At 44.1% G+C, this 23,267-nt stretch overlaps 1 protein-coding gene across 5 annotated transcripts in view; it reads right to left on the bottom strand.

The window, feature by feature from the left end:
* Nucleotides 1-23,039, bottom strand: part of EVI5L (ecotropic viral integration site 5 like) — a 92,283-nt gene extending 69,244 nt beyond the window's left edge. For 3 of the 5 annotated variants that reach the window (XM_053293793.1, XM_053293797.1, XM_053293798.1), the window contains exon 1: nucleotides 22,586-22,848. The gene's annotated coding sequence lies outside the window, so the exon portion shown is untranslated. Of the gene's footprint in view, nucleotides 1-20,791; nucleotides 20,911-22,585; nucleotides 22,849-22,888 lie in introns of those variants that run through there. The other 2 variants (XM_053293795.1, XM_053293794.1) reach the window with 2 other exon arrangements.
* Between the last annotated feature and the right edge of the window lie 228 nt (nucleotides 23,040-23,267).

The raw sequence follows: 23,267 nt of genomic DNA, 5'->3' as shown, positions 1-23,267 counted from the left end.
AGTTGCACTGTGTCCCAGAATGCCCCCAAATTCACTTAACATTGCCAGTTTTCTTTTTTTTTCTTTTTTTAACGTCACCATCTACATTTAGGTGTGTCTTTAATACAATTTTTTTTAAAAAAAAGTATTCAGAGAGTGCCTTCTATTTATGAGCAGCCTAATAGGCACAGCTTGGAACCCAGGCAAGTCCCAAATAGTCAAGCAGCTGCACCTCTTTCTATAGTCCTTATATCAGTTTTTGTTTGCTCCTGGTTGATTATTGTGTGCATGCGTGTGCAACTGGTAGTATTACTGAAAGGAAACATCTTCAGCATAAGTTATTTGGCCAGGTCTGATCTATATGGCTTAATTTTCATATCTGATAAAGTAAATGCTGCATAGAAATGCAGCCAATTCTATAAGGCTTTATTTGTAAAAACTGTAATGAACTCATGGCGGCTTACTCCCAAGTAACTGTTGTGTGCAAAGGATTGCAACCTAAGGACATATCCCATAAATGTTTATATTGTGAGAGAGAAAGAAAGGGCATGCGTGTTTATGAGAATAAAGGAAACTAGTGAGCTGTGTGTGTGTCAGTGGGGGCAAATACCTTCTAGTGTTTTCAACCAGTGTGAAACTTGAAAATCTAGTAGAACTGCAAATAGGTGCTCACTCTCACACGTCAGGTGGTCTTGTTAGCCTAGTCCTGCATGGAGTGAGGAGGAGAGGGCTGAGCCTGCAAGGAGGGGGAGAAATGGAGGCAATGCTGATAGGAGGGATGGAGCTACTGAGGGGAAGAAGAGCCATAGGGACTTGAGACAGAGAGAGGGCATTGCTACATTCCACACTGACACCCACAATTAACCAATTAAGGGCCATGATTCCCTTACTTGCAGCCAACTGAGGGGCAAATTTAGCACTAAATCACCAACTGCCAAGTGCTGGTATGAATGATGGAGATTTTGGTTGTGACAATTAAACAACTTTGCAGACTGGAGAAAACCATGGGCTAGCGATTGCCCTACCACTTTTTAGTTTGTCTCAGGGTTAGACCTGCCTATGTTTACCCCTAGCTCCTCCCTCCCCTCTGGCCCCCAACCCCAACAGGAAGCAGCCACCACTGGAGGTGCCAGTGGGTAAAATAGTTACTCTTTACTCCAGAAGTGGATAAATGGATGTCTCATCATCCTAGGAAATACAAGTCTTCAATGGGCAACCAAAGTATTTAGAGAGATTGGAAGTCTTCATCGTTACTGTGTATGCTTAGGGTTGTGGAGAAATATGGAAGGTCTTGTACTCATTTCCAAAATGTTTTATAGGAATGGGGTGTGAATTTGATGCACATGTGTGTAACTATGCAAGTACCCCTGCTTGAATTCCAGCGAGCAAAATACAGGCAGACAGCCCACCTCAAGCAGGCTCTCCTGCAGATTCTGCCTGCAGCTCCCTCTTCCAAGGCAAAACATACGTAGCAACCTGACTTTGAGGGAGGGGGAGGCAGGTGCTTCCACAGATGTGGAGAATTTTAGATCCCGCTGAATTTTAGTAGTTCAGTCCTAGAATCCCTAGCCAAAAAAACAGAGAGCCCCCACTCCTCCATGGTTTCTTGCTATGAGGCAAGTGGAAGGTGGGGGGGGAGGGTTTTAAGCATTCAAACACTCAAAAAGCCACAAGCACTTTTCAGGTGTATAGCAGCATGCTCACCCATCTAATCTGACATCTAGCCAACAAACTGTCCCTGCCCTGCATTTATAGGCATATTGCTCTGTACTTAGTCAGATGTGCAAAATAAGAACCTGAAGAGTATAGCATCAGCTACAACATGGTCAAGTGCAGGGCTCCAGCAACTGTCTAGGACTGCTAAACGGAACAAGCATAAGCCAGGCTCTCTAAGGGATGGCACACACAGATTTACTGCTTGGGGTAAGCCCAATGCTACCTTTCTTAGTTGTGCCACCTCCATAACAAGCTTCTTATTTAGCCACTGCTCTGGGGGACCTCCTAAAACTAGACTACCTTAAGGATTAGTAGCATCTGTCTTGTATTGTACCACTACAGCTGCTATATCAGCAATGAAGCACACAACCTGCCCTTTTCATTCTACCTCTGATAAATGAGCAGACTGTCGTCATCATATTGCTACGGAGTTAACGGAAGCAAGCAGCAATAGTTAATTTGCTCTTAAGCAGTATGTCTGACAGGCTTCATCACCCGCCCTTTCCTATAGCAGTGTACACGCTTGCTGAGCCTTTATGAGAGAGGCTCTGCTCAGGTGTAACCCTCGAGTACAAAAGGTGCATAGCAGCAGAGCACATACACAAGGATAACAGTGACAGAAGGGGCTGTCTGTTTCCAGCTACATAAAATGATCCCTGAAAGCCCAACATATAAATATCATGGCTGTTCAAAAATGTTATAGGAAAATAGAGACTTGAATGGTTATAAAGTATTCCTGAACGTGATAAGATCTGGAATACTAACAACTAGCCGACCCGCACAGAGCATCTGCATGCTCTTTGAGGCCTGCTGTTCTCCCCCACTCTCTTGCCCCCCCTCCTGCCCCACTCTCTTGCCCCACTCCCCCTCCACCCTGCCCCCCTCCCTCTTGCTGCCACAGCCAGATCCTCCTTACCGGTGCGGCGGCGGGGCCAAAAAGGGCCCCACCGCCGCCATTCCTCCTCTCAGGCGGCAAACTGGGAAGTCCTGCTGCCCGTTTCCCTCCCACCCCGGCCTCCAACGGGCACCGTTACCTTTCGCTGGTGCATCCTCTCCTGGGCCTGGCCATCCTGCCGCTGCCTCCTGCTCCCAGCAGCCAGGCCAGGCCACTGCCGCCTCTTCCAAACCTGGGATGGCCTGGCTCGGTCAGGCCAGGCCAGGCTGTCCCGCCGCCTCTGCCTCCTGCCAGGTCAGGCTGCCGCCTCTTCCATACCTAGGAAGGCCTCCGCCTCTCAGCGGCCAGCCGAGGCCACCTCCTCTGGCCATTTTGCCCCCCCGCCTCCATTTTTTCTTTCCCCTCAACTCTCGCTGGGCCCAAGGCCAGAACTCACGCAATGTGTCACGAGAGTTCCGCCGCCAAATTCAGGACATGCACCGGCTAAGAGAATTAATTATATAGATATGGAAGAGTAATATGTGAGAATATAAATTCAAGATAGTGCCTGGGGCATTCCCCATTTCTTTGGTAATTTATGCTGAAAGACTTTTTTACTGCTGCTGAAGGTTATGTGTAAGCTTGCAGTAATAAGTTTAATTCACACAGGCTACTTAAAGGCAATCCAACTGTTTACCAATAATTTTCAAGTTTTTGTGTTACTAGAAAAACAATTTTTCATTTGAGCATGTGCATTATAACAGTAAACAAACAGTGTGGATAGTTTGCTTTTCTTGATGTTAAAGAATTGTTTCATTTATAGTATGACGTTTGCTTCTGATTTGCCTACAGAACGTTAATGAACAATTCAAATTATTAATCAAAGAATGGTAAGAACTTAAGGACTAATAGCATTATAAAGTATGCCAATGTTTATATATGTAGATAACATTTCTGATATTTGATGAATATTTAATGATGCAATTCTTTAAATTCCATGATTGCGGGGGGGGAGGAGAGAAAGAAAGAGGAAGCTGGCAGTGTTCCCTCTAAGGCTTGCGCATGTGCAAGCACCAGCACATTTCTTGAAATCTGCTCAGTTAATTTTAGATCCTGCTCAGGTTGAATCGGGAAGGCCCCACCCCACCAAAAATGGCCCCTGCAGTCAAAATTGTGGCCAGAAATGACCTCCAATGTCATTTCTGGCCACCCTCACCCCATGGATATGTGGGGTTAACCCTTTTTGCTGTCCTCCCACATATACTAAGTGTCCATTACCCGACCACAGATACACGAAACCATGGGTGCTGGATCCACAATTAATGAGATTCTCCAGCACACTTTTTTGTTCTGAAAGACCAGTGTATGACATTGTACCTTCAGGAAAGTTTTTGATATAAGGTGTGTTTTAATGCAGTTCTCCAAGGCAAGTCCAAAGATCATAAGTTCTTGTCCCTTCAAGGTGCTAACAGTTGAATTGTTAACTAAGGTGGATGGTATGATAAAGGAAGAACTTTAGCTGAACAGCTCTATATGATAATTAGGTTAATGATTGATTTGTTCATTATATTCTGCAATTTTTGAGATTACTAACACACAACTGCAGCAAAAGGCTCCCTTTTTAAAATCCTCTCCAGAGTCAACCATTTTGATTCTCTGGCTGAAAGACTTCATTTCTTTGTAACCAGCAAATAATATAGGCAAGGTTCCCTGCAGGGGGTGTCACCTATGTTCATCAAGTCAGCCTACCACTAGGGAGATAATGTGAAACCACTGATATCTTAAGCCTTCCCGTTCTTTCAAGTCAGCAAAGATTAGGTACCTTGTCTGGCAAAGGAAATGGATCTACCAGGAGGCTAACCTAACCAGAAGGTCCACTCTTAGTCCCCTGAGCATGGGAACCTCAACTCATGACGGAGCAAGGAACCCTTGCCTTATCTGGCTCAAACCTGATTGGAGGGAAGTAACTTCCTCCCTCTAGACTGCCCACTACAACTCAACTGAAGAGTGTCAATTGGAGGCTGCATCTTGTCAACTGTCAGATTCAGCTGCCCCATGGAAAATCCTTATTCAAGAGTGATCTTCCTGGTGAGAAGGGATCTCCTTTGTTCCTGCCTAGGGACAAAGAGGCAGCAGTCATGCTTCTTAACTAATTTAGGTTTTGAACAATCTTTTTGCAACCTTAAAAAGTCGACCTCCTGATCAGAGAAATGGATTTTCTGAAAAATTTTGAATTGAAAAGGTTTATGGGGGAATCTATTTTTTCTGAAAAATTCTCTCATGCAATTTTCTCTTATTTGCAACCCCCCCCCATTCCCCAGAAAATTTTCCAGATACTCTAAACAGACTAATCTATTTCGGGTATCATTTGGCTCGTTTGGTGGCAGCCCAGAACCGGGCTTTTTCTGTGGCTGCTCTAGGGCTTTGGAATAAGCTTCCTGCTGAAATAAGAGTATCTCCTTCTGTTTGTTTTCAGGAAGAACCTCAAGACCCTCCTGTTCTCTCAGGCTTTTAATTAGAATTAATTAAAAATATAATAAATAAATAATCTGATTTAGCATTTCATTTGACCTACACATTTAATAAGTAAACCCCATAGTATTAATTTCCCACACTGTACCTCAAAGTATTTCAAGTAGTTGAACTGAAATATTTGAATATGGGGAGGGGAAAATCAAAGCTACTTAATGTGGTCTAAGTGTTTATACTGCAACAAATTCAAAACTTCATATAGAAAGTAATTAGAAATGGAATTTTTTCTTCATTTTGAAAAGCTTCCTGTGGAAAATTTTCAACCCCACATCTCTGATCCCAATCTTTACATCAGCCAGACCAGATACTATTTGAGCTTTTCACACCATTTCCCCTATATTCACCCCGGACCTTAATTGACATCAAATTCTTATTTTTAAAACATTATTATTAGATTGAACTTGTTTTTATATTCGTTGTTCACCCAGCTGCTCATCTGACATTATGTGAAGTGTTCCTTTTTGAGATCTTCATTAAAACTCCAGTAGATTCCTGGGCAAGTGGTGAACTCCCCAACTTAGGTTGGTATAGACTTGAGCAAGGTGTTCAGCTGGCCTGAAAGCAGTGGTGGCAGTTTAAAAGGTATGTGTTTGCTTTTTGGTTTTGTTTAAGTGAAACACACCTGGTGAAGATTGGAATCTAGATGAGTTATACATCTAGGCATCAGTTTAGAACATCCAACCCTTGGCCATGGCTGACCCCCACAACCTACTACTGAGGTGTCCCAGTTAAGACCTTTTTTCCTCCCCTAGGATCACAAATTCCACCCACCCAACGCCCAAGTCCTGCTATGCTGCCTCATCATGGTGGTGGGTTGTTCCTGGGAGGGATGAGCGAAGTAAGCCGGAAGGTATACTCTCAGTGGGGTCATCCAAGGCACAAAGATCATCCCAACTGCCTAGCTAAATCAGGCAGACACCTATATTGGGCAGCAGCGATATAGGAAGGATGGTCACTTTAGTGACAATGATGAAGGCATCATTTCATACTGCGTGAGAGAAGGCAATGGTAAACTACTCCTGTATTTTACCAAGAAAACCACATGGATAGACAAAATAGAATGATTGTCAATGTAGTGCCGAATGATGGGCCCCTCAGGTTGGATGGTACTCAACATGATACTGAGGAAGAGCTAAGGATCTCTCAGAATACCGATGGGGTTTATGATGCAGTTACGCTAAAGCCTTTTGGACGTCTAGCAGCTGATGTTGCCATGCGGGAAAAGAAAATCTGAACCTGCATGGAACGTAAGAAGCATGAATATGGGAAAGCTCGACACAGTGAAAGATGAAATGAATCAACTACAGATTGACATCTTGGGCATCGGTGTATTAAAATGGACTGGAATAGGACACTTTCTATTCATACAATTTACTACTCAGGACACAAAAAACAAAGAAGGAATGTGTTGCTTTCATAGGAAGGATATAGCAATGACAGGTACTTGGGTACAATGTGGTCAGTGAACGACTAATATCAATGGTAAGGAGGAAAACACAGTTGGACTGTATGGCGTAGGAAACAGAAATGAAGCAGGAGAACTTATTAGTTTCTGCCAAGCCAATGATCTCTTCATCGCTACCACATTCTTCAAACAACCAAAGCGGCATCTATACACATGGATATCACCAGATGGAGCACAAAGAAATCAAATCAATCAAGATCACAAGTAGTTCAGGCACAAGGGCAAATATTTTATCGTGAACAAGCTTCTAAAGATTTTTGAAATGAAGGTCACACTACCTTCTTTTAGTCTACTAAGTTGCTATATGAAGCCTCCCAAGACTTCATTATTAGTATTATTTCTTGTTTACACAGTCAGACAGGTGTTATTGACTGGTTTGTTTTATCCAGACATCGAGTCCTTCCCAAGGACCTGGGATGCCAGGTCCTTTGTCAGGTTTATTGTCAATTGTTATAGATATCGTCGCAGAATATAGGCTGTTTCCAGTAAAGCTGCTTTTTGTAATTGGCTGATGGTGATTTCTGTGGCCCCTATGGTGTTGAGGTGCTCTTCAAGGTCTTTTGGAACTGCACCCAGGGCGCCAATTACCACTGGGATTATTTGGGTCTTCTTCTGCCACAGCCTTTCAATTTCAATTTGTAGATCTTTGTATTTTGTGATTTTCTCTATTTCTTTTTCTTCTATTCTGCTATCCCCTAGTATTGCTATGTTGATTATTTTAACTTGTTATTGTTGTTAATAATAATAATAATAATAAAATATTTATTATTATTTGCAGAACTGAGAAGTTTAAAGCTTTTTCTGAAGGAATTTTTGCATTCAACCCCATCCCCCATTTCCCCAAAGAACCTCAAAAATCTCAATTCTCTTTTTTAAAATGAAGTTTCTAGTTATGTCATGAACAATGTCAAATGACAACTGAAAGACTTAAGACCACCCACTATATTTCCCAGTGACATTACTAAGGCTCATGATTAAGGCATTAGTATTCAGCATTTTGGGTTATTAAGGTTCTTCAGATCGCATGGCATAATACTGAGAGGATGTCTACCCTGCTTCCAAAAATGTGCAACACTGGCTCATGGAGTTTGCACTATCTTCATGTCTAATATCCAACTGAAAAATTGTTGCTTATTTAGAGACACCGGTCAATATACCTTTCTGAACCAATAAAGAAAAGTGAGTTTTCACAATGGTAAATCACCTTTTCGTACAAAGTGGCATGAACAGAGACATCCATACCTTTATCCTAAATATTTGCTCTGACAGACATTTAGTACAGTCTGACCAATGCAAGCACAGCTTTTGATAACACCTAACCAAGTTTCCAGATATGCAAGTTTAGATGGTTAAATCAACTGACTCAGCACTGATCCACAGTACACTCACTGTAGAGAGCCCTTTAGTTTGGCAAGAAGCAACTTTACCTTTCATAAGACCTACTAGCATGATGGAAAGTAAGCCTCAAAAAGATGTGACACACACAAACACACAATTCCTGGTGCAATATGTTCAGGCCAAGACATAGTGGCCAGGAGCGCTTTTTATCAGCTTCAGCCCATACATCAGCTACTCCCATTTCTAGAGATAAATCACCTTAAACAGTAGTACATATGCTGGTGACCTCCAGCAGTGTTCCCTCTAACAGTGATTCCCAGATGTTGTTCACTACAACTCCCAGCATCCCCATCTGCAATGGCCTTTGGCTGGGGATTATGGGCACTATCGTCAACAACATCTGGGAATCCCTGTTAGAGGGAATGCTGACCTACTATAATGCACTCTACATGGGGATGGCCACTGTAATGCACTCGACATGGGGCTGCCTTTGCACACAGTTAGGAAACTACAACTGGTACAGAATATGGCAGCCATGTTAGTCTCTGGGACAACCCAAAAGGGACCATATAACACAGATTCTGAAATATATCAGGCTAAAATACCGGCACAAATGTTGTACAGGGTCAAGATTTGTCCCACCTGTAATTTTAAGCCTTTGGAAGTGGTTCAATCTGGATTTCTTCATGCCAGTATCCCAGATGTGTATCAAATGCTATCTTGTGTTTAGAAGCAGGGTTGACCAGAGTTGAGGCACAGGAGTGGCTTCGTACATTTAACTACTGGCTTAAATTATATGCCTGCCCCCAGGGCCTTGCCCCCTTGGTCCTAAAAGATGAGTTTCATTCATCCTGGTGCAAGAGCCTCTATGTCAGTTTAGGCAGTTATGGCTTCTCACCATATGGGAATCGGAGGCACTGTGTTGCAGTGGTTCCGGTACTTTCTTGGGGGAGGGTCCAGAAGGTGGTGCTGGGGGACTACTGCTTGGCTCTGTGGCCATTGGTCTGTGGGGTCCCACAGGGTTCGGTCTTATACTCCATGCTGTTTAACATCTACATGAAACCTCTGGGAGAGGTCATCCAGGGACTTGGATGGAGTTGTCAGCAATATGCAGATGACACTCAGCTCCATCTCTCCTTGTCACCTGAACCTAGGGAGGCAGTGGATGTCCTGAATTGGGGGCTGGAGGCTATGATGGGTTGGATGTGGGCTAATAAACTGAAAATGAATCCGGACAAGACAGAGGTAATGTTGGTCAGTAGGAGAGCCAATCGGGATGAGGAGATTTTACCGGTTCTGGATGGGGGGTGCACTCCCCTTAAAGGAGCAAGTACGCAGCTTAGGGGTATTACTGGAGCCGGCTCTACTTTTGGAAGCTGAGGTGGTGGTAGTCACGTCACGGCTGGATTACTGTAACACGCTCTATGTGGGGCTGCCCTTGAAGAATATCCGGAAACTGCAGCTAGTGCAAAATGTGGCAGCTAGGGTTTTATCTGGAGCTGCCTGATGAGAGCACATCACACACATTTTGAAAGAGCTGCATTGGTTACCAGTTTGTTTCTGGGTCCAATTCCAGGTGCTGTTTTTGACCTTTAAAGCCCTTAAGGGTTTGGGCCCTGGATATCTGAGGGACCACCTGCTCCCAAGAGTTGCTGCCCGCTTGATGAAGTCATCTGAGGGGGCTCTGCTCTGGGTGCCGACAATGAGGGAGGCTTGGGTGTCGTGCACGTGGGACAGGGCCTTCTCTGTTTCTGCCCCCAGGCTCTAGAATGCTCTCCTGGTGGTTATTTGCTTCTCAGTCTCCATCACAGCTTTTAGAAAGCTTGTTAAATCTTTTTATCCAGGCCTTTACATGATTGTTTCTGCTGCTGCTCTTTGTACTTCGTATTGTTTTTATGCTTGTGTTTTAAATCAGATTTGTTTTATATTTTTAGCTTAATATTTTAATCGCACCATTTTTACAATCTTGTTCTTAAATTTTGCTGTAAACCACCTTGAGATTGTTTTAATGAAAGGAGATATATAAATTTAACAATAAAAATAAATAAATAAATATTTAATGGCTTTGGGTCATGATGCTGCCAAATAAATTATTAAACAGCATGTGGCAGGTATGGAGAAGCAATTGGATTTAAGTCTGGTTACCATCAGTAGTATTTTAGGTGGTTTTTCAACCTACCCCCGGCAAGCTGCATACCTTACCCACTTGACCACCTTAAATTAGGAGAGCCTTTTTGCTGGCACGGTTTAATGCCTTGCCTTCTGCTGTTTTCGATGGCAGATTTAAGGGGATTCCGCTAAGGAGCAGGTTATGTCTATGTGGTTCGGGTGACATTGAGTCTGTCTTACATGTTCTTTTACATTGTGCCTATTGTAGGGGCATTCGTACTATCTGGATCGAACCATTTTAAAAAAATAAGCCTGGTCAATCAGAAGAGTATTACATCTGCTATATTTTGGCGGACCAACATGCAGTTGTTACAGCGGGGACAGCAAGATTCTGTGCAGCAGCCTGTAAACTGAGACGGGAACAACTGAGTAGTTGTAACTGAGATTTTTGTATAACCTGATGTGTTATCTAGTTTTATTGTTTTGATTTTGTTTTGTTTTATGCTGATTTATATTTTGGTGTGTATGTTGACTGGTCATTGACTGTAATAAATTACTTACAGATTCTGAAAGAATCACATTGGCTGCCGATATGTTTCCAAGAGAAATACAAAGAGGGAAGAGGAAGCTTCACATAAAAGCTACCAGCTATAGTTCCTTACATAATAGTTATTAGGTGTTTCAACTTTCCCCCACCATAGGATCTACTTAAGATAATTCCATTCCATTTGGGACTGCAGACAATTTCTATAGAGTTGGGGTGCACAGACGCTGTTACCACTAATATAGGTGGCTGCATTAATAAGCTGCTATGTGGCATTCCTACAACAAATATTTATGTACTGCTCTTCAATAAAATCACTCACACAATTTTATATGGGGGGGGGATGACTATGATGGTTCCCTGTCCCAGAAAGGCTCAATCTAAAAACACATACAAGGTGGAAACCAGCAACTGCCACTGGAGGAATGGTGTGTTTCAATAGGGATGGTTGCTCTCCACCTGCTAAATATAAGAGATTCACCACTTTAAAGGTGCCTCTTTGTTCAGCTAGCAAGGAAAAAGAACCCCTAGATTAACATGGAAGCAGCCTCAGGAGGGATAAGTCATCAAGAGTTGGTTTGAAGCTATACTTAAGACATTCAGCCTGGCAAAGGAAAATGGCTTCCTGAAAAGGCTGTGAAGAGACAGCAGCTGTCATCCATCACATTTCACTCTATGGTTTCACAGCCTCAAGATAAAAACAGGGTACTGAATGCATATTTATGTTTAGTATTGGACTTAAAGCAAATTATTAGTCTGAGTTTTCTTGCATCCATATGTGAAACAAAGGTGGCAGCTTCATAACATGTTACTCTAAAGCAAGGTTGCAATCCTAGGCACACTTATATGGGAGAAAGACCCAATGAACTCAGTGGGACTTAGTTTTAAGTAAACATGCATAGGAGTGGGCTGCACAAGTGTTTGCAGAAACATATGGTAGGAAAGTCAGTGCATACCAAAAGCCATAGATTTTGGTGCAATAAGAATACGTGCAAGCTCCTTCTGCTAAAAATATAATTAAAAACCTAGCTGCCTCATGTTAGATTTGATAGTACAGATTTCACTGATAATACTGAAAGTTTGAAAACACATACCAGACAAGGAATGCAACAGTGGCAGAGTTGCTCTTGTTATTCTTTATATGGTAGCAAAATGTATAAAAGATCATAAAAATGATACATCACAAGAATAACTGAGTGCAGCTATTCTTACAGCAGCCTTGTAAATAACTACTTGCCTGGTCAAATGAGGAGAGTTAAGAGTTTCCTCCAGGCAAGAGGAAGAGAGAAGCTTTAAAGAACTTTCCTTTTAAAGGCCAAGAACAGTATTATTCAAACACAAGCTAGACACGGCAAAAAGATATTTACTTACATTTTAGTACATCAATACCTCACCTTTCCATCCAGGAAGTAGCCTATGGCAGTGCTCAACAACATTCAGATACACAAAAAAGAAAATGAAAACACATGGCATATTGTAAAAAAATCCCAGGACAACAACCATAGATGCCAGCAACCAATCAAAACTAATACCAAAAGCACAGCCACATCCTAAGCAGCACAGCCTTTTTCTAAGAATGAAAGTTAGGGGCTCTGCCAGCCTCTGAGGAAAGGAGGTTCCACAATAATGGTGCCATCACAATGAACAACCTGCTCCTGGTAGAAGCTCAACACATCTCTCACAAGAAAAGCATTTGGAACAGGGCCCCAGACGGCTATTTGAGCATCTGGAAAGGCAGTCCTTAAGGCAGAGGTAGTCAACATGTGGCTGTCCAGATGCTGCTAAAATACAACTCCCATCATCCCCAGCCACAGTTTATTACAGCTAGGGAGGATGGAAGTTGTAGCTCTCCAGATATTGCTGAGCTACACGTTGCCTACCCCTGCCAAAGTTTCCAGGTTCCAAACCATTTAAGGCTTTAAAGGTATTAACAAATGCCTTGAATTGAGCCCAGAAACAAATGGGAAACCAATGCAAATAATGCAGCATTGGAATAATATGATCTGAACGGGCAGTTTCTGCCAGCAGCAGCATTCTGTACCAACTGAAGTTTCCAGACATTCAAGAGCAACCCCACATAGAATGCAATATGTAGCTGAATCTGAAAGTAACCATTGTTTGGATTTCTGTGATCAGATTGGACTTCTCCAGGAAAAAGGTGTAACAGGCAAGTCAACCAAAGCAGATAAAAGATGCTCCAGTCACCCAAAACTAACAGGAGTACACCCCACCCTCAAGGGGAAAACAGGTTGTACACCCTCACTTAGGTCAGCTGAGAACCCAACTAGTAACACCTCCACCTTGTCTAGATTAAGTTGGCTTGTTCTTCCCCATTTAGTATCCTGCAACTGACAGGCAACAATTCAGAGTTTCCATTGCCTCTCTGGAGTCTGATGAAAGAGAGGTACAGCTAGGTATCATCAGCATACTGATGACACCTTAGCCCAAATCTCCAGAGGGTTTCACTTAGTTTCATGTAGTTGATAAGAAGCAGGGGCAACAGAAGAGAGCTCTCTGGAACTCTCCAAGTCAAAGACTGGGGGCAGAGCAACAATCCCCAAGCAACACCGTCTGTGTCTTACCTTCCAGGAATGAGCTGAGGCATCTACGTCTGTCCCTAGGAGGTGACCCAGAAAGGCAAGGTGGTTAAGAGTATTAAGAAAGGCTGCCAAGAAGTCCAGGAGAACCATAAAGGTTCTCCCAGTCATATTAGAGCAACCAAAGCAGCTTCAGCGCAAAAAACTGGCTGAAAGTCAGGCTGAAACATATCCAGATAATCAGCATTATCCAGAAAAACCTGGAGCTATGACACCACTATATCCTGAGTTATCTTGCCCAAGAATGGAACATTTGACACGAAGCGACAACAGTTAAGCCTGGAGGAATCAAGAGAGTTTCTTCAACAGTGGTCAAACCAATGCCTCATTCAGAACCACTGGTATAAAACCCTCCTTTAAGGAGGGCTTTATAATCACCTCTCCAACCCACACAGTAAGCTCTGGCCTTGCAGTTCTAATCAGCCAGGATCTACAAGGACTGAGTGTGCATGTGGCTGGCCACACAGTTCCAAGTATGCTATCCACACTCAGGTCAAACAAGCTGAAAAGTATTTAACAAAACCTGACAAGAAAATGCCCTGGCAGCCTCTAGAGAGATCATACCATTTGAGTCCACATTGGTACACAAAGAAGAAATTTTATACTTAAGAGTGTCATAGAAGGGTTATACCTGTTTCCTCTGGGGCCTAAGATGCTATACAGACACTTTACTACTTTAAACAGCTCCACTAGACAACAGAGCTCATGAAACAGTGACAGAGAAAGAAACATTGGTCTTACTGTGAAAGGTTCTTTTTCATAGCTGAGGAGGTAATCCTCCAATAATATGGGTTGTGGACCGAGCATGCTCTGAAGACAGGACCAATTTCAGAACTGAAGGCATGGCTAGCTTCCTGCCTGGGAAGTGGCAAAACCCCAATTCCGGGACTGGACAGCTCAATAAACTGACAAGAAAAAGGCACTGAAAAAAGGGGGGACCCCCCCCACACCCCATCCAGATGGAGATAGGGAGGAACACATGAAACTATAAATATGAAAGGTTCGTAAGTAAACACCCTGGAATTCACCTCCACTCTAAAAATAAGGACCCCATGTAAAAAACAGCAAATGAACATCCCTGGGTGGGCCGGATGACCTCCTCAGCTGTGAAAAAATAACCTTTCATGGTAAGACCAATGCCCCCCCCCCACAGCCCAAGGAGGTCATCCCCCAATAGTATGGGACATACTCAAGCAGACCAGAGATGGGATGGAAAAGAAGGGATGTGAATTAGAAAACTTGTTGCAGAACAGTATGTTCGGGGGGGGGGCTTGCATTGCATGGAACAAAGATCTTAAGGTGCTCCATGAAGGGGTGAAAGTGAACCATGTGGCAGCCTTGCAGATCTGCAACAGGGGAGCATCAGCCAAGAAGGGAGGCAGTCACACTGTGAGTGGAGTGCACCGTAATTGCATGTGGTACGTGAAGATAGATGGCCTTGTAGGTGAGTGAAATGCAGGACTGGATAGGGTGTTCTAGGATACCATGGTGTCAAGGGAAGAATGGTGGAAGGAGATGAACAGAGAGTCAGAGCAGCAGATGGCCTTGGTTCTATGTAGGTAGATATGCAAGGCATGCTGAACTTCACAAGAAAGCCTTCACTGTTCTTTAGGATGCACTGGAGAAGGGCAGAACAAACAGAAGCACCATATTTTGTGAACTAAGAAGTGGAATTGTCCTAGGCAAGAAGGTAGGATCCTGCTTCAAAATGACAGTGTCTGAGTGAAAAAACACAGAGTTCCTTGCAGACAGAAAGATACTCCAAGTTCTGAGACTCTATGGGTTGAGGACATTGTTACCAGGAAAAAAGAGCTTTGAAAGAGAGAAAACTGAGATGGACCTCCACCAAGGTACAAAGGGGCTCCTGGTGAGGGCATAGAGCACTTGTTAAAATCCCAGTACGGAAACCTGTGTATATTGGAGAAGCTAGGTTAGTAGCTCCCTGAGAAGGCGCTGAAGATGAGATGCAGTTGGGAGGAATCTCTGTAATAAAGGACCCAAGAAGAGCCGACATTTGTTGCTTCAGGGTACTGGGGTGAAGACCCACATCAATACTGGCTTGCAGGAAAGAGAGAAGCTCTGGCCCACCCACGGATAGAGGGTTAATGTGGTTCATGCATGTCCACTGGGAGAAGGCTGCCCAGGAGGACTGGTAGATGCAGTATGTCAACGGCCGTCTAGAAACTAAGATGGAGTCTAGGACCAAGAAAGATTAGTCCCTACAAGCCAGGAGCACCTGCTCAATTTCTAGGCAGAAAGTTGGAGCCACTGGAGCTCCAGATGGAGGATGGGTCCCCAAGCAAGAAAAGCCTGCTGCAAGGGCCTATGGTATGGAGGATGGACCGAGAGGCACTGGAGGATGGAGAACCAATTCCTCCATGGCCAGGATGGTGCGATGAGAAGCAGTTATGCTTCCGAACGGAGCTTTTGAATGAGTCTGCCAAAGAACGCCATAGGAGGAAGGGGTACAGGAGGCCTGGCGGCCACAGGAACTTCAGGACATCTATTGCTTTGGCCTGGGAGGTGGGTGAAGAAGCAAGAGAAGAATCTGGGAAGAAGATGGCTGAGAGGGAAGGTGAGCAAGTCCACTAGGGGAGTCTCAAATAGGTGAATGATCTGACAGAAGACATTTGGATGCAGAGGCCATTTCGCTGGGTGTGATGGCTAAGGCAATCTGCCTGGGAATTCACTATGGCTTGGAGATGTTCTGCTACAATGGACGACAGGTGGTCCCACACCCATCTAAACAACTTGAGTTTCGGCCATGAGGGCTCGAGATCAGGTACCACCCTATCGAATAATGTGTGAGTTTGCGGTCACGTTGTCTGTTTGGACCAGTCCATATGCGTGGCGGATAATGTGGAGGAACTGAATGATAACCAGGCATATAGCCCATAGCGTCAACATGTTGTGGAGTTTTACACAAGGAGTCCAAGTACCTTGGGCATATTGTCCCTTGCAATGGGTCCTCCAGCCCAGGAGGCGCACATCTGCAGTGACCACTATCTGGTCAGGCACAGTCAGAGGAAGGCCTCAAGCATGGCAGAAGATAATCACCAGAGCAGCAAAGATGAGCTTTAGGAAGAAGGAGAATCACCCTGATGAAACACGTCATGCTGTCCTCTTGGGACGAGAGTAGGAGCCACTGGAGGGAATGGGAGTGCCGTGCCCACAGGGTGCACTCCAAACAGGCTACCATGGACCTCAAGAGCTGGCCCAGGGTCCTCAAGTCCGCTGATGATCTGTGAAGGAGAGGATGGATGAGGACCTCCAGCTTCTGCCATCTTTCTGCCACAGTGAGACAGTCGCTGAGAAGTACCGAATACTGCCCCCAGATGCTGGAGAGTTTGTGAAGGAATGAGGTGGCTTTCCTTGTGGTTGACAAGGAAGTTGTGGGCTGAAGAGTCTGATGAACCGCCAGTTGCACTTGATTGAAGGACAGCAGCCTGATCAACAGGCAGTCTAATATGGAAGAACGTGGCCTGCACCCACCCTGAGATGTGTGACCAGTGCCACCATAACATTGGTGAAGACCCATGGGGCTGAGGAAAGTCTGGAGGAGAGAGCCCTGAACTGATGCCAGCCATCGTAGATCACTCAAGCGAATGGCAGTTGCCAGCACTGAGCGTTCTTTCCCTTGATGACTCAACAGAGTTGGACTTTTTCTTCGTCTATTATGAGCCTGGTTAGAGGCCTCCATAGCAGTGTTGTGGGCTAGCTGGGGAGAAGCGTCATGCTCCCATTCAGGCAAGATGGAGCAGAGTCATTTTCTTTCAGAGGGAGGGTCTCGGTGGAAAGACCTGCTTCTGGGTTCACAGTATGGCTGCTCGGATAAAGAACCCCCTATAGGGGCACCAGCGTGAGAATGCTGCATTATGCAGCCAAGGTATCAAACTGAAGGGGAAAATTAAAGTGAAAGCGCCAATTGAGCCAAATAGAAAATAAAAAGGAATTTTAGGTATTTGTTAGGTAAAATATCTTCCTTCCCACTCCTGCACAAGGCTAAAATAGGGAGAGGAAGAGAGGAAAAATTGTAGATCAAAAGCTAGCCAGCAAAATAGAGATTAGCGAAAGCAAATAGAGAGTTACTCTGCAGACCTGTTTATTGGAGCAAGACAGGACCAGAACTAGGGTTTTGCCACCTCCTAGGCAGGAAGCTATCCATGCCTTCAGTTCTGAAATTGGTCCTGTCTTTGGAGCATGCTCGGTCCACAACCCACACTACTGGAGGATGACTTCAGGCTGTGGAAAAAACAGATTTGCTGCCATGGGCTACTAGGCTCGAAAAGCTAAGACAGTCCTACTCAAATTATGCTGATGTATGCATGGAGGTGGACTAATAAAAATCTGCATGGGCTACTACTTACTATTGCAGTTTTACAGCAGCATCCCAACAAGTTGCTGACATTTCAGTCTTCTCTTCCCTACCCACTTTCGATAACCTCAGTAGAAGTACACTAACAGCAAGGGTTCACAGCATTGAACAGTAAGCTCAAAGCCAGGCTCAGTGGGCAGGCTGAATATGTATACCTGAACATTCTTTTGACAAAATTGTCTTAAGTCATAAACAAGCATATATTGATTTGCCTCTCTCTACAGGGATAGCAGTGCAGGCTAGTTCTTTCTATATACAACACTCATAATAATACCAAGCACCTGATCCATAAATGCTAGTCAGTTCCATCATCATCCATTGTATGAAACTATTCTCTTTTGCCAGAGACAGTACATCATAAGCCAGTTTCAGAAGAGGCTCCTTTAAATATACAGTTTAAAATACATTCATTCAGAGAGGATTCAAATATCCTACCTCAAAAAGAAGGACTCTAGGAGCACCTAGATTGTGGTATAAACTTTTGAGGGCCAGAACTCACAACAAATACAGGACAATTGCTAAGATGGTTCAATATGAAACCCTTCTTTATCAAGAGAACGTTTTTTGGAGAATTTTTATTTTATTTTAATTGTTTTATTATGCATTTTTTATTTTAATGTAAACTGCCATTAGCCACTTTAGGAAGGGAAGTATATAAATCGAATAAATAAATCCCTTTATACTGTAAACTCCTTTATAAACCAGATCAACAGGTTCTCTTCACTTTGTTAGAAGTCATTCCAATGTAGTTTTATTGAGCTGGTATTGAGTATTCCCTTGATAAAGCTTCATATCAAAACTTGCTCGAACACCAATTCTAGCACCTGTCCATTATGCATTTTTAAGGTGTTACCAGGCTTAGTCTGTTCCAACAACAGACTAACATAGCTTCCCCTCTTAAATTTCTCCCCCAAAATATTCAGGTACTAATATTATCTGGGAACCAAATACTACAAAGCAATGAAGTAGCTTCACAGTACAGCATGATTATAACTAGCTAGTAGCCTGGTCCCAGGTGACTAGGTTTACCCACATGAGCCTTCCTGCCCACTACTTTCATCAGAGGCCATGCTCTGTGTCTCATTGCCATGAGAGGTCTCACTGGCCAAGATGTCAGATAAGGCCTTTTCAGCCATGAAGCCTTAACTATTTTTTGGCATATTCTCATCAGACTTTGACTCCATTCCCAGCTTATGCATGCACATCTCTGTGTAGGCATAGTGCAAAACAGACAGGGAAGAGACAGGAACTATTAGAATGAATATCCTATGGTGAAGTTCCCAGAGCGAGTATACTGTGGGGAGAGCCCAAGGGCATGCTGCCTCCTAAAGGTACAATGGTCATTATCTGGAGCAGGACAAGACACTTAGCTGGGAAAGGGAGAATGTACTTCAACAACAACAAGAGTTAGCCCTTTCTGACTCAGTGCTGACATGGTGAAGCCATCACAAGTTGCCTTCTTTAACATGGGAACAATTCTATGAGTGGGCCAACATACACAGACACTGCAGTTCACCATCTCCTAGCTCCATGCACATTTCACAAGTTGTTCACAATGGTGAGCTATGCTAAGCACATCCGATAAGTTTTGTCAAGTTCAGTTACCATATCAAAAGAAGCCAAGTAATAGTGACTTCTCCCCATCAAAACAACTGCAAGTTCATCTGATGTGTCTCACCAAGATCTGACATCACAAGCAGCCCACTGATTTTTTAAGAAGTCAGTTCTGTTAAAATAGTACAATATTTGTGTGAGAAAGAGTAAGGCAAAATGAACAACATCAAAGAGCTAGAACATAAATTTAATATTTTAACCCTGAATGAGGTTACACGTTCTCTTGTAACCAACAGCATCATGAAGCATAAGGAGATCTAATTATTATGTCATACACAGTGGGCCATAACCAGAAGGGAAGAGCTGATGCTATGTCTTGTTAAATGTTGTATACACCCAGTTATCCAGAAACGCCCAGCTTCTCTTTTCAAGAGGATTGCTTTGTTTCATCTGGTTTAAGGCTGTAACTTTAGTTGATCCATTCTGAACATTCAATAATAGTTATTCCATGATTACGTTTTTTGAACATAAATTTGACACCAGCTTGGACCTTCAGTTGCTGACAAAAGGTTTAACTATGTTTCATCACCACCCAAGATATTCTCCAAAACAGTGATTCTGTATCGAAAAGAATCAAATATCTTTCTTTGGGTAATTTGTAAAATGTAGTTATTTTTTCACTTCAGCTACGATGCCTTTTTGGAATGGTAGTGGAATATATAGATGCTTTTAGACCAGAGAACAGCAACACAAAGCATAGAAGATGACACAATATTGTGTCAAAAGAGTAAGGTATAATAGGCAAATCACTACTGGGAAGATTATAGCAATAAAGAACTCTAACAACAGACTTCCTCAAGTAGGAAACTACTCTTATCGCATAGGTGTGTGGTAGTAACAGTGATTTGCTCCCCCAAATCATGCTGCCAGCCTGTTACTACTTAGTAGTGCCAATGCAATGCATGTGCAAACGCAAGCAGGATGTTGAACAGTCTGACAACCGCTCAACAAATTGAAGTGTGGTGGGTTAACCCACATTCTTTATAAAATATCCCACAAGTGTCAGAATGAAACCTGAATATCCTAGTTTCTAAAATGCTGCTATACCCAGGAATATCATTTCCCATCCAATTGTGACATGACACCCAATTGTTGATATCAAGAATGACGAGATTAAATATTAAGTCTTAATGGCATCTGAAGACAGATTCCTTGCAGTCGCACACTTTTAATCAGAGACACATATTGCTCAAGTTTTTAAAAAGCTTATTTACCAGCAAACACAAGACAAAAAAGATTCATACAGTAGCTCAGATATAAAAGATCCTTATTTCTGTTCATTTGGCTAAAAGTTCTTCTACACAATATTAACAACACTGCATGGCACAAAACATCTATGAGCTAATGCCATCAAGGCAAGCTACAGTTTTTCAACTGCTATGTTGATGACCAAGTTTATCATTATAGTATTTCCTAGTAGCTACAGTCAATAGCCACAGAATAGATCAAACTGGCAAATGGATTTCTCTCTCTCCCCAGAATAGTTTTTCAAGACATGTCACAGCACACAGCCTGAACAAATGCATACATTAATTCTTACTTCATTTGACACACACTGTTTGGAAACAATTCCCCCATTGTTTAAACAACAGCACTGGACTTCAACTAGAGCTAAAAACAAGTGTAATATTATTAAAAAGCTTCCTACTGGTACTTGATGGTATACAGGGTGATAGAACAGCAGTGCTTTCTTTGGGGCCAAATCAATGCAGACAGCAAGGGCCTGGGCACACAAAAAATGTGTAGTTTCCAATTTCTGCTTCCTACCTACAAAAAAGCCAACATGCATTTAGGGTATTTCAAGCTATTCTCTTTTCCAGACATAAAACAACATAGCTACAGCAAGCACACATCTCCTTACAATGCTAGGCATTTGGGGCAAATCGGTTACAGAAACATTAACACTAGAGCCAAATGTATGCAGTAACCTTTCAATGAGAAGCTGTTGGCAGTATACTGTATAAAAACCGATTCAAGAAAAAAACTAGTGTCCTAGATTTCTATCCTAATTATTAAGTCGCCTAGAAGTTTGCACAGGAGAAAAGACTCCCACTATAACAACTGGGCAATGAGAGACCACCTTCAGGTTAGACCTTGAAGTGTTGGAGTCATCAGATATCATCAACCTAAACTCAGCAAGACCCAAATGGGATTTAGAATTAGGTGAAAAGAGCAAAGGTAGAATGTTGCTCAGAATGAGCAGCAGCCAATATAATTCCAGGAGGAGGGAGAACTCAAAAGGCATGGTTCTTTTCAGCAGAGAAAGGAGTCACTCTGGTTGGCAGCATAAACCATGCTTTCTTTACCTCATATGAAACCAGCAGCACCTCCTAAACAGACATGTTTTCTCATAAGAAAACCTGCCAATCAACATTTTTAACACCAGCAACACTGGAGGGAAGAGGATGGGAGCCTCATCTCTCCTTGTACAAGAGAGGACTCCTCTCCTCACTGACCTTATAGGATAACAGAAAGTTAAATGAGATTATAGAGAGGATGTACGCAGATTAATTCCTTTATGTGAGGCATGACAGGTTAAGACATTTGGGGCCCAGGAAGTAGTTACCAAATCAAAGGAGTTTGTGTGATCCAACTGATTTATGGACTCAGGAAAGCTGGGTCCAAACCTCAGAAAATCTGTGAATCTACTGGCTACCTTCTGGCCAGTTGTTATCCTCAGTATTCAATCTGAGTAGTCAGACTTCTAATGACATCATCATGGAAACCCACGAAAAGAGTTGCAACACACTTTGTATATTCAAAGCAAGTGACAAGTGGCAATTGTTGCCCTGCCTAGGGTAGAGAAAGAGAAAACTACCACTTCTTAGTTGGCACACAGCAAGAAAGGAGAAGTCACTACTCCAGGGGATTAGCACAGAGTCTGACACACCTTGGGGATGTGGGAAGAGAACCTCTTCCCTCCCTTCTTAGGGCCTAGGGGAAAATACTGTTCTCTCTGGGGAAGGCGATGGAGGGCGGGGGGGGGGGGAGCCGCGACAACAAGCCTCTTTCTATAGAAGGTGGCGGCCTGACCCATAAAGGCTTCAGGTGAGGCGCAGTCCACCTGAAAGGTTCCCATATCTCAGGAACCGAGGCCAGGTGACTCCGGCCCTGCGCACAAGGAAGAAGACAGGAGAAGAGAAAGACCCTCCGCGGGCTCCCGCAGTCAGATCTCGGAGATGGGGAGACCCACTTGCACGAAGGAGGCACGAGGCGGGGGGGGGGGCGGAGAGAGAGAAAAGGCGGCTTCGCCTACACTACGGGCGCCGGGGGGGGGGGGCGCAGAAGGCAAACCCAGGGCTGGGAGAAAGCCGAGGGTCTCTCTCGAGCTATTTGGAGAGAGGAAGCCAGGCCTCCCAGCGCGGGGAAGGGAGGGGGAAAGGGATCTCCAGGGAGGGCCACAGGGAAGGGCCAAACGCCCGCGCGTGACTCCTCCTCTTACCTGCGCGGCCAGCACTGCCATCTCGGCTCCTTCTGCTCAGGGAGGCGGAGGTCCGAAGCCTCCGGGCCCGGCCTCGATGGCCACCGCCTCCCCCTCTGTCAGCACATACAGCACAGTGGAGACAACCACGCCGGGAGCCGCAGCGGCCATGGAGCTGCTGCGGGTAGCGGCACTAAAAAAGGAGCTGCTTGCTGCTGCCGCCGCCACGGCCGCCGCCACCTCCCTCCACCCGCGGCAACCCGGACTGTCAACGAGCTCCACCCCCTGCTCCACACCCTCTTCCCTGACTGGCCAATTCCTCACCGTTCATTTTGCATAGAACCCGCCTATCCAGCCACATCCACCTATTGGAATTCAGGTTTCGCCAAGGAACCGGATCCCGCACCCCCCTCGCCAACCATCGCCGTTCATAGAGCGAGCATAAAGGGAGCAGGGAAGAAATGGGAAAGCGAGAGACGGCTCCAATCGCCGCGAGGGAGAGAGGCGGGCGTGATGGGGGCGGGCATATCAGCGCTGTCCGTCTTGTTTTGGCCAATAGACCGCACGGAAGAAATAAGCGATAGCTTTTTCCACCTATTAGAGTTTAAAGAGCGAAATGCGGACGAAGGAGGCGCTCGGGGGCCAATAAGAGTCGCTAGAGAGCTGCGGCTTTTGTTGAATTACATATGAAAGACAATTGCAT

Source organism: Hemicordylus capensis, chromosome 2, assembly GCF_027244095.1.
Source record: "Hemicordylus capensis ecotype Gifberg chromosome 2, rHemCap1.1.pri, whole genome shotgun sequence".
Lineage (NCBI taxonomy): Eukaryota > Metazoa > Chordata > Lepidosauria > Squamata > Cordylidae > Hemicordylus > Hemicordylus capensis.
Note: the sequence above shows the minus strand (reverse complement) of the source record. Positions and strands in the feature narration are given on the sequence as shown.